General features: G+C 43.5%; 1 pseudogene; it reads left to right on the forward strand.

The window, feature by feature from the left end:
* The first annotated feature begins 11,223 nt into the window (after nucleotides 1-11,223).
* On the forward strand, nucleotides 11,224-11,813 carry LOC110550936 (large ribosomal subunit protein eL19-like; annotated as a pseudogene).
* Nucleotides 11,814-12,233: the final 420 nt, after the last annotated feature.

Raw genomic sequence — 12,233 nt, forward strand, 5'->3', positions numbered from 1 at the left:
GAAGTGCTAGAGAGTCAGGCCTAGAGACCATGGAGCCATCCACCATGTCCAACACCTGGAAACGCAAAGATCCCAGGCAAACACAATCATCTGCTGACATGTATAGAGAGTAAAGCTGGTCTCACTCCCAACCTGAAGCTGCCACAGCTGGAGGATGTTATTCCCTTTCTTTGTGTATCATTAGAGTCTTCCTCAAAACCTATGGTGTGAGCGCCCAGACAGTGGAGTGTAGCCACATTCCAAAACCTTTGCTGTAAGAGCTGAGTGATTAATACTAGCATGGCCAGTTTCTATAGTACCAGGAGGTCCCTGCCTCAGGATGCTTCCCTTCCCATATAGGGTTAGAGGCCATAAAAATAGTAAACACACACACACACACACGCATACTCACAGTTTGTAAGAATCCTTTAATTCTGGTACATAAATACGAGATATTTTGGCAAACAACTCCTAAGCTGTTTGTTTTCAGCTCTCAATTCTTCTAGGAAGTTCTTAAGAACTCCACGCTGCTGGTTGTAGCTCTTTCAGTGGAAGCTCTACCCTCACCCCTTGGATCTCCACTAACACCAGAAGAGTACCTCAGCCTGAAGAAAGGTTGGCTTTAGTAAGGTAGTGATAAGAGAGAGATGATGGGCATTTTAGTGTGGGCATTGAGAGAGACATATATAAAGCATCTCAACAGCAGTGGTATCTGCAGTTCTGTCACTTTGGAAGCTACTGTAGCTGAAGGATGGTTTACAACCAGGTTTAAAGAGTAAACAAAGTTTAAAAACGAAGTAAAGTTCAAAGGTCAAGTAAATAAAGTTCAAGGTTAAGTAAAGCAATAGGAGGTAGTTTACGTGTTTGTTGTATCTCAAAGAATTTCCTTTTGTAAATAAAATTGTCAGTGGCTTATGAGATATGTTGTTCAAATGTAGGGTCAGGGGATTGCTGATACTATTAAACTCAAAGGTTCTGATTCGCTTTGCTTAAGCAAGATCAGTCACTTGCTGTTTACCACTTTCTTTGACAATGTCTCAGGAAAAAACAGGCAGTGTTTTCTGTAGCCAGCATTCAGAGTGGCTTTCTGTCTGCTTTCTGCCAATGGTATTGGGTTCTTGATTGTCAGCTAATGAGAAATGTAGTGCAAATTCCAAGGGTGGGTGGCTTCATTCTGTTCCCCATGCCTTCTTATTTCACCCAGTCTTCCTATCCTGTCGCAGTCTTATAAGAGTTGATCACCCAGGAAACTTGGCCTCTATGTTCATATACACACTCTACACACACATAAACACATACTCTTAAAAAAAAAATCAAGGCGTCACTTTGTTACACAAATATATACTCATTAATATAAAATAACAAAGGTATACAGAAATAAGTAGACTTGAAGCAAAGGCAGTAGGTCTCTTTCATACTTAAGGCACACCAACATCAGATAGCCCAGAGTAATGAGTAATAATAATAATAATAAACAAGGAAGGAATGGAGCATTAAAGATTTTCCCTCACTTTAAATTTTCACTTTAGGTTTCTGTTTAGAGCTCTGACAAATATATATGCAGTGAAGAAGCTTCAATTTTGTTTTTTGCTATTGGTAAAACTCACATGAAATGCATCTTACAGTTGATCTGCAATGCTGGCTGTGATGCAGAATATGCCACGTGCAAAAATTTCTAATATCTCTGTGGCATCTCTGCATTCTCTTCCAGCCCCTACTATGACTAATTTATGTTAGGAAATCTGATGAGAATTAGACTTTCCTCAAAAGCCTGGGGACTTTTAAAAATCCATATATTTCAACTTGTTTCCATTCGGAGATGAGCATATTTCCCATGATGGTGATGGGAAGACCGATGGCCTTTCACTGGTGCTTACTCAGTCTTTGTCCTTCCTGTGAGTCATCACTGTTTTCCAGCCAGAGGCTGTGGCAAGGCTCACTTTCGGGGTGCTCTTTTCATTCATTTGGAAGCTGGAAAGGTACACTGTGCTCTGTGTCCTTCATCTCAGCCGTGTCCTTCATGTCAGCCACCGGCTCTGCTGGACGCAGCCGCAGAGACACACTCACAGCCTGTGCAGAGAGCAGCCGGCTGTCTGCTTCAGGGAACCGGTCACGTGGGGCTTGTTAATGGTATGCTCAGAGGCCTTTGAAGGCTGGAGCCCAGTGCTGGTAATACCTCATGGCTGGGCTTGGAAAGAAAAAAGGCCTTTATCTTTGTGACTGGTGGATAGAAGTGAGGCATGTTAGTATTCCCTATAACCCAGTGCTGGGATATTTATCCCTATATCCCCTCTGAGACACTTGGAACAATGCTTAGTTATTAAAGCAAAGAAAGCTTTTAATAAATATTATATTGTGCAGTCTTTTTCAGTTTTAGTTTTATGAGACAGGTTCTTGTGGAGCCCAGGCTGGCCTTGAACTCACTATACAGCTAAAAATGATCTTCAGTTTATTATACTCCTGCTTCTACCTCCCAATGCTGAAATTACAGGTGTGTGGGGAGACCCAGCGTGTGAGATGCTGGTGATGGAACCAGGGCTTCCCACGTGCTAGGCAAGCATTCCTGCCTCAACACGAAATCTTTACAGCAATTCTACCACAACCAGGAAACAAGCTCCCAAGATGTCGAGGAACTTGCTGAGGATCACACAGCTCAATAGTGGTGGAGTCAGAGTCCAGAACCGATTCTGTCAGCATCCAGTGCTATTAAACTTTGCCAGCAAAGCCACATTTAACATTTGGAATCATACGATTCAGGTGACAGGAGGGACGAAGCATTACATTTCACACAGAGAGGAAAAGTATCAATTCAAGAGTACAGGGCTGAGATGAAATGAGGAACCTCTGGCATACTCCTTGGAAGGCCAAGATTGGAGTGACTCGAAGTATAGCAGCCAGAAGCTGCTGAAAACTGATGGGAAGTTCTATTGACGGTTGCACTTTTCAGTATATTAATACTATACCACCCCCAAATTACCTTACTAAATAAGTAACTTCCCCAAGTGCAATAGTGGAGAAAAGAAATAAAAGATTTAAATCTTGAATGTTTGCTAACCTTTGAGCTAGTAATAATTGCTTCACTATCTGTTCAACAAATGTTTTACTCGTGAGAGAGTGGGGAGGCTAAAAATGCTTTGTATGTAAAGGCTACGAGAGTGGGAACTGAGGCTTTTCAGATCATTGCCATCCTCCTCCTCCTATCATCATTTATGGGTGCACAACTTAATAAGTGTTTAGAGACAACCTGAATCCTCCAACTAGATGTATTGTTACATGAACGAGGAAGATTTATTGCAGTGAATTCTAAGAGGCCAAAAAGGCTCTAGTTAGTATAGTTAGTATGCTCCATTGTGCTAGCTGATTTTGTGTCAACTTGACACAAGCTAGAGCCAGCAGAGAGGAGGGAGCCTGCGTTGAGGAAAGACCTCCATGAGATCCAGCTGTAGGGCATTTTTCTCAATTAGTGATCAACGGGGGAGGGCCCAGCCCATTGTGGGTGGTGCCATCCCTGGGCTGTTGGTCCTGGGTTCTGTAAGAAAGCAGGCTGAGCAGCCACGTGGAGCCAGCCCATACTCAGCAGTCCTCCACAGCCTCTGCATCAGCTTCTGCCTCCAGGACCCTGCCCTGTTGTAGTTCCTGTCCTGACTTCCTTCAATGATGGACTGTGACGCAGAAGTGTGAGCCAAATAAACCCTTTCCTTCCCAATTTGCCTTTTAATCATGGTGTTTTGTCACAGCAATGAAAACTCTAAGACAAGTTGGTACCAGCATAGTGGGGTATTGCTGTGACAGACCTAACCATGTATTGGGGAGGATTGTGGAAGATATTTGGAAGGTAGGAATGGAAAAGCCATTGAGTGTTAAGAGCTCAGTGGCATGTTCTTTAGCAGCTTGGAAGATGAGAATGTTGAGAGCAGTGCAGAAGATGGAGCCCTGGCTTGTGATGTTTCAGAGGGAAGTTTAAAGACTACTAGAGCCATTTGCTATTTTGATTTAAAATGCTGTGGTTCCAGTTAGCTGGGGCTGAAGAATCAGCTGTGATTAACAAGAGACAGAACTACTAAAGTGAAACCTTTACATTACTGGGATAATTGATGCTGGTCAGCTGGAGCTGAGAAATTCATGGTGATTAAGAGGAGATCAGCATCACTGAAATCTTCTGGGAAGTGAAGTGTTTGCTGAGAGTACAAAGGCAGCTACGGTTGTGCCTCGTGCTGGCAGCCAGACTTGGTAATGTGTAAGAGTTATCCAGGTGGTACTGGTATTAAAGGCATGAAAGAGTCATGGAGAGCAGCTGAGGTTTGGCACTGTGAAAGACCAGGCGAGGCCACTGGCGAAGGCGCAGCCTCAGGAGCAGACTGAAGGGGTCTGCAGAGAAACTGAGACTTGGCACCATGAAGGGAGCCTATGAGAAGCTATGGGTGAAAGGGCAGTCCAGTTGCAGCAAGAGACGCCAGCAGTTGAGGGGATGTCAGTACCATGGGATGACCACCCAGGACAGCATCACAGTACCATGGCGTTAGCGGTAGAGCGGAGGCGGCCGGATTGTGGAAGATGAGCTGTGTGTGCTGGAGAGGGCAGAGCTGGAGAAGTGACCGAGTCCTTCGGAGGAGCCTAGAAAATTGTGAGTGGAGCCCGGATATTGGGCAGCTGGACTTTGGTTTCGCTGTGATTTGATTGTGCCTGGACCCTGATTTTTCCCTCTTGAAGTAAGAAAGTATTTGATTTATTTTTTTATTTTACTGGAACCCACAATTGACTTTGAATTTTAAAAGAAATTAGCTATTTTAAAGGAACTAAAACTTTAATGTGATTGAATTTGTAAAGGCTGTGGGGCTTTCAAGGTTATTTATGTTTCTTTTTTAATGTGAGATCTTGGGGATGACTAGGAAAGGAAGGGTTGTGGCTTAGTAGCAGTGTGTTTGTGTGTCAAGTCGACAAGGGTCAGTTGTACTGGCTGGTTTTTGTGTGTCAACCTGACATAAGCTAGAGTCACCAGAGAGGAAGCAGCCTCAGTTGAGAAAATACCTCCATGAGATTCAGCTTTGAGGCATTTTCTCGAGTAGTGATCAGGGAGGGAAGGCCCAGCCCATTGTGGGTGGCTCTATCCCTGGGCTAGTGGCCCTGGGTTCTATAAGAACACAGGCTGAGCAAGCCATGGGGAGCATGGGGATGGTGTTTTGTCAAAGCAACAGAAGCCCCAACTAAGACACACAGGCAACCCATGGCTTTAAAAAACATATTTATATTTAGCTTTATCAGCTTTAAGAAATGAATATACTTCAGGAAATGGTGCTGCAAGGAAACTGGGCTTGCCTAAGTCCTGCAGCTGTCCTTTCCAAAATACCCTGATGTCTTTCTTTTGGTAAGGGAAGGATTCCTCCGGGCAGAGGTTGCTGGGCAGATGATTGGTCTGTTATTAGCACAGTAGACAGAGAGTGTATCTCCGAACCATGTGGTTCTAGTTCGAGGTAGACATTTTTCATTCCTCGATGTCAAAATGTAAAATAGTTGTCTCCTAAATTTTTCCATGGTATTTTGTATACTGTCTCATCATGACCCATTTACATCATTAAACTGGACTAGCCCAAATAACTGTTTTCTTATCCCTCTTCAACGCTTATGTTGGTATCTCTACTGCATAGCACATTTCTTGGCGCATAGCAGGCAACTGATGGATAATCAGTGACTGATGGTAAGCCACAAGGAACGGGACATGGTAAAGAAAGCATTGCAAAAAGAGGATGGTCTCCAGTTGTGCACATGAGTTGTAGTCAGCAATTCCTTGTGTGCAGTATAGCAGTTAAGCCTTTCACTCTGAATTTTATTATGGGGTTTAACTTGAAATGCATGTACTTGTGTTTACTAGGTGCTGGGCATTATGGTATGGTTCCAGTTCCCAAGAAGAAGCCAGTCTAATGGAAAGAGGGAACCTGGATAAACAACCATAACCAAAGTTCACATGATAACTGATAAAAAGCACTTAGGTGTTAGAAAGAGTGGGGCATTCTTTATGTCATTTAATTCTAGCAGTACAGTAAGATACATACTATTACTACCCTCTTTTCATATTAGGAAACTGAGGCCCTGAAAATTTAAAGAAAGTGTTGTATATCATACAGTGACTAAGTTGGTAGAGTCAAGTGATAAACTAAGGTTAAATTGCATTCAAAAACAAACAAGCAAACAAAACAAAGCTAGGGACTGCTGCACTATAGTACCCGGTAGACAAGAGGGAGGGATTCTTTGGGAGCAGAGACCATGGGTGTCAGGGAAGTAGAGGAATTCAACCGTGATTTTGGTGACAAGTGGGGGACTGTCAGATTGAAAAGTTGGCCAAAGAAGTGTAAGAGAGAACAGTGTTGGCAGAGTCATGAGGGATTCAGAAATATCACGTGGTAGGGAGCTGAGGGAGTCTGGTAGCCATTAAAGAAAGAAACAGAGAGGGTGAAAAGACAATGATTGCATCATGGGAATTAGAATGTCTTCAACATTCTATAGTTTCTGAAAGACTTTGTCCCTTTGCAAAGGGTTGCAAGTGAGAGGGAGAATTTTCTTTACTTGCTGTTCATGTGCCTGCTGGGTGTCTGTGGCAACATTTACAGGATGTCCTGGATGACTCAGTTCTGGGGCTTGACAGGCAGAGAATCACTCAGAAATTTTGAGATAGAAATTCTGCATTTGCACAAGAGCCTAAGCTAGCCAGGCATGAGTTGACTCCTAGCTTAGACAACGCTACAGTTGCATGCTTTTTGTCCCTCAAAGGTTTATATATTGGGAGCCTGTCTCTAAATGAGGGGATACTGGGAGGTGTAACCTTTAAGACATGGCACGTAGTCAGGGACTTTTGAGTTAACTAAGACCATGTCTTCCGAAGAACTTGCAGGACCTCCTCCCGACTCACACTTCCAGTTTCCAGAACTGATCTTCCCCCTGCATGTTGCCGCTATTGTGACACCGTCTGCTGTGAGGTCTTCTCCAGCACTGGTGAATGGTAGTGCCTTGCCTTGAATCTCCAGAAATGCAAGCCTCTTTTCTTTGTGAAGTTGTCCTACCTCAGGTATTTCATTATAGTAACAAAAGCATGGACTCATGCAGATTCTTATTCCTGGCAAACAGAGGGCTCCCAGGACATTTTAATAATTGATAAATGAATAAAAGAGAATTTAACCACCAGGAAGACTCAAGCTTAACAAAATTAGAGGAAAAATCTAAGAAGGACTGAAGACAGTTGGCTTATAAAATCAGGAGAAGCAAGAAAGGTCTAGAGTGGACATTTTAACTGGTAACAGCCAGACATGGCGCTGTGAGCAGGAGTGAGCACAGACAGGTCCACAGGCTTCTGGCATGCAATTTTGTTTGACCTGATTAGAAGGGAAAGAATACACACAATTTCTTTTAGAGTACCCCAAACTTTCTTAGTCCTGTTTTCATTTTTAGAAATAAAACAGAAATCCCATGCATGAACCATCATATAAAGCATAGTCTTTAATGACTCCAACTGTATTTGTATTCCAACATAGGAAATCAAATAGCAAACTTCTCATGACTGTTTCTTGCAGGTTTTGCTGAGAAACTGTTCACTGGACAATTTGACTTGACTCAAGGCTATATAACACAGTATCTAGAACAGAGGGTTTACAGACCTGAAGGGATACTTTGTAAGTAATCCCTCTCTCAGCAAAAGGCTCTTGGCAGGAGGCAGATAATGCTGAGGTGGCCTTCTCTGTCCAGGGTCTGATGAGCCAGTGGTCTTTGTGGCTGCTTGATCGATGTATGCCTTGAAAATAAAAATAGCAGAGGTCAGACTGTCATTGTATTATTAATATACTAGAACTCTCAGTTCACTCTTGGATGACTGTTTCTTTCTGTTCATGGAAATGTATTGGATTGTTGAAAGCATAACATCTAAGGGATTTGAAGCATGGTGCCAGGAACCTGTTTTCTCCTCTGTGAAAGTCATTAGAATTAAAAAAACTCAATGGAACCGTCAAACAGCTTCTGTATTTGTTAAGTCGTAAACAGATTTTATGAGTGTCACCCAAAAAAATTATAACTTCTTATGACAGAAAACAGAAAGAACACCAGTTATAAACACTTACTATATAATTCTATGACTCTTTCTGGCATCCTCTCTTCCTGGCTGACATCCTGCCTACTGACCAACATCACTTCCCACACGGCATCACTTATCTACATGTCTGTGCTAGTTATTTCCTGTTGCTGTGAAAAGGCACTCTGATCAGAGCCAATTTAAGGGAGAAAGGGCTTACTTATGCTTGAGGTTCATGAGGTTAGAGCCCATAGCCATGGGGGATGGCATGACAGCAGGCAGCTGGAGCTTGAGGCTGGCTGGTTACATCTCAACCATGAACAGGATGCAGAGTACAAGCAGAAAGGGGGTGGGGCTAATAACATTCAAAGGCCACCTCTAGTGACATACTTCCTCTAGAAAACCTACATATCTTAAAGGTTCCATGACCTCTCCTGTTGTTGTTTATTGATATTTAATATTGTTTTACTTAAACAGTGGTTATTCCTAAACCAACTGTATACCCAATCACCACACAGAGAGTAGGAGCAATAGTTACTCCATCCTAAACCTCCAAACTCGTAGTTTCATCCCATTCAGATTTCCCACATCATACTTGCTTTTAGTCATATCTTAGATCCAGTTCATCTCTCCTCGTGGTCCCAAGTCCTCTCCTGCCGATCTCTCCTCTCCCACACCTCCCGCTTCTTTCTCTTCCCCTCTGGATCAGGATCTCCCACCCTATTCTCTCCATTGCTCAGCATTAGCTGGTTGTTTTATTGAAATTACAGAGACTGATTTCCAAAGTGGTTGTACAAGTTTACATTCCCACCAGCAATGGAGTAGGGTTCCTCTTTCTCCACATCCTCTCCAGCATGTATTGTCACTTGAGTTTTTGATCTTAGCTATTCTGATGGGTGAGTATAAGGTGAAATTTCAGGATCTTGATTTGCAACTCCCTGATGACTAAGGACACTGAGCATTTTTTAAAGTGTTTCTTTGCCATTCTATGTCCCTCTATTGAGAATTCTCTGTTTAGCTCTGTACCTCATTTTTTAATTGGGTTACTTGATTTGTTGCTGTTTAAATTCTTAAGTTCTTTATATATTCTGGATATTAGCTTTCTGTCAGATATAGGGTTGGTGAAGATTCTTTCCCAATCTGTAGACTGTCATTTTGTTCTGATGACAGTGTCTTCTGCCTTCAGAAGTTTTTCAGTTTCATGAGGTCCATTTATTGATTGTTGCTCTTAGAGCCTGTGCTGTTGGTGTTCTGCTCAGGAAGTTGTCTCCTGTGCCAATGGAAAAGATCCTCCTGAGTGAGGTATCCCAGAAGCAGAAAGACACACATATATACTCATAAGTGGATATTAGACATATAATATAGGATAAACATACTAAAATCCGTATACCTAAGGAAGCTAATCAAGAAGGAGGACCCTAGGTAAGATGCCCAATCTTCATTCAGAAAGGCAAATGAGAGGGACATCAGAGGAGGGAGAAAACAGGGAACAGGACAGGAGCCTATCACACAGGGCCTCTGAAAGACTCTACCCAGCATGGTATGAAAACATATGCTGATGCCAAACTTTGGGCAGAATGAAGGGAATCTTAGGAAAGAAGGGGGAGATAGAAAGGCCTGGAGGGAACAGAGGCTCCACAAAGAGATCAACAGAACCAAAAAATCTGGACCCAGGGGTCTTTTCTGAGACTGATACTCCAAACAAGGACCATGCATGGAGATAATTTGCAACCCGTGCACAGAAGTAGCCCATGGCAGCTCAGTGTCCAAGAGGGTTCCCCAATAATAGGAACAAGGACAGTCTCTGACATAAACTCATGGTCTGGCTCCTTGATCACCTCCACCTGAGTGGGGAGCAGCCTTACCAGTCCACAGAGGAAGACAAAGAAGCCAGTCCTGATGAGACCTGATAGACTAGGGTCAGATGGAAGGGGAGGAGGACTTCACCTATCATTAGACTGGGGGAGGGACATAAGAGAAGAAGAGGAAGGGAGGATGGATGGGGAGGGGATGGGAAGGGGCTACAGCTAGAATACAAAGTGAATAAACTATCTTATGCTTCATCTTAGAGGATAGATTGGAAATACATGTGGCTGGAAGTTGCTAAGCTCCCTAGGCAGGTCATTAGGTGCCAGGAGTCTGTCTGGGGGGAGAGTAGAAGTACCCTTAGGCTAATGACTGTTCTCATGAAGAGAGAAGAGAGGAGGACAGCCAGGAGAGATGTGGGGTGGCAAGATAGACAGTTTAAAGGCAATGCTCAAAATAAAAGACTGAAGAGATGAGGGCAGAGTGACAGCTTGGAAAGCATGAAGACGGGAGGTGGCCAGAGCCAGCTCTGGGAAGGGAAGCCCGCACTTGCAACACACCTCTGTATGTTTCTGTTGTATACCCATGTGATTCCATAAATTTAGGTGGGTATAATGCCTTTATTGGAAGTAGCTACAATGGGAAAAGTACACGCTAGACGTCTTAACACACAGGTGCAGCTGTCTGATCAAGGTGATAGCAGAACCGATGGGAGGAAAGATGAATCTTTGATCTTTTAGTTGCTTGCCTGGGCTATTTTCCAGGATAAATTAATAGAACAATGTGCCACCAGAAAACAAATCAAATTAATGTGCACAGCAGTATTCTATGCTAAACTTTGCAGTTTAATTTAGAGGAACGACAGAGACAATGCTTTTAGCTTTTGCATGTTAATACGGAGACTTTCTGGCAGTAGGCGCGAGAACAAATTGTTTATGGACTCCTTTTCCTTATTCGTAACAACTATATTAATATTCTTTGGGGGGGATGCTCACTCCTACTGTCTATGTTAAGGGACATCCTCCAGATTGCCTGGAGTAATTTTAAATTATGAATGCGTGAGCTGGAAATAAGTGGGTCTAGAACATATGTAGGTGAGCGCTGAATTTCTCCGGGAAGCGCTCACTCTGATGCTGGCTTCGTGTGAACGTAATATGCAGAGCCTATATTGAGCTCACGCCGCTTAGCTTAGAGCCACTTCCTGCCTCAAGAGGGGAAGGGCAATGGCAGGGCATTGAGAGATAAACCTGGTTGTCATAGAGGTGCTCTTCTGTCCTCCCTGTGCTTGCTACTCAAATCCGGGTATAAGAACTTCTCAGTGGCCACACAGTTGTCTGAATGTGACTAAATGTTCTCATGTGCTGTTCATCGCTGCGTCTGCAGCCATGAGTGTGCTCAGGCTACAGAAGAGGGCTGCCTCTAGTGTCTTCCTCTGTGGCAAAAAGAAGGTCTGGTTGGACCCCAATGAGACCAACGAAATCGCTGATGTCAACTCCCGTCAGCAAATCAGGAAGCTAATCAAAGATGATGGGCTGATCATCTGGAAGCCTGTGATGGTCCATTCCTGGGCTCGATGTTAGAAAAACACCTCGGCTCAACAAAAGGGCAGGCATATGGGCATAGGTGAGCAGAAGGGTATGGCCATTGCTCAGATACCCAAGAAGATGACCTGGATGAAGAATGAGGACCCTGCGCCAGCTCCTCAGGAGACACCGTGAATCTAAGAAGATTGACTCCCATATGCATCACAGTCTGTACCTGAAGGTCAAAGGGAATGTATTCAGAAACAAGCAGATTCTCATGGAGCCCATTCACAAGTCGAAGGCAGGACAAGGCCTGCGAGAAGCTCCTGGCTGACTGGAATGAGGCTCGCAGATCTAAGACCAATGAAGCATGAAGCGCCAGAAGGAGCACCTCCAGGCCAAGAAGGAAGAGATCATCAAGACTGCCCAAAGAGGAAGAGACCAAGAAATAAAACTTCCCTTGTGTCTGTAATAGTGGCTTGGCTGTGGCCTCACATGAATCAGTCATTAAAATAAAACAACAAGCCTTTAAAAAATGTTTTCATGTGTGGCACTGAAATACTAGTGGGGTAGAGGTCATTCCAATACAAATTAAAAATAAAAACTGTAAAAAAGGAGCCAGAGAAACTGTGCTTAGTTGTTTGCTTGTTTTATACTTTATGGGAAGGAGGACTTGGGTGAATAACTGGGGGGCTGGCCCAGTGTCTTCAGATCAGCTTAGCACACTGCTGTGTTTGCCTTTATCTTTGTGTATTTGTCAGCTTTCTGTTACCATGACTAATTGTCTGAAATCATGAGCTTAAATGGAGGAAAGGATTATTTTGTTATGTGGTTTCCGGCACTTCAGTCCATTGTTGGTTGGTTCCAAGGCT

Source organism: Meriones unguiculatus, chromosome 1 (assembly GCF_030254825.1).
Source record: "Meriones unguiculatus strain TT.TT164.6M chromosome 1, Bangor_MerUng_6.1, whole genome shotgun sequence".
Taxonomy (NCBI): Eukaryota; Metazoa; Chordata; class Mammalia; order Rodentia; family Muridae; genus Meriones; species Meriones unguiculatus.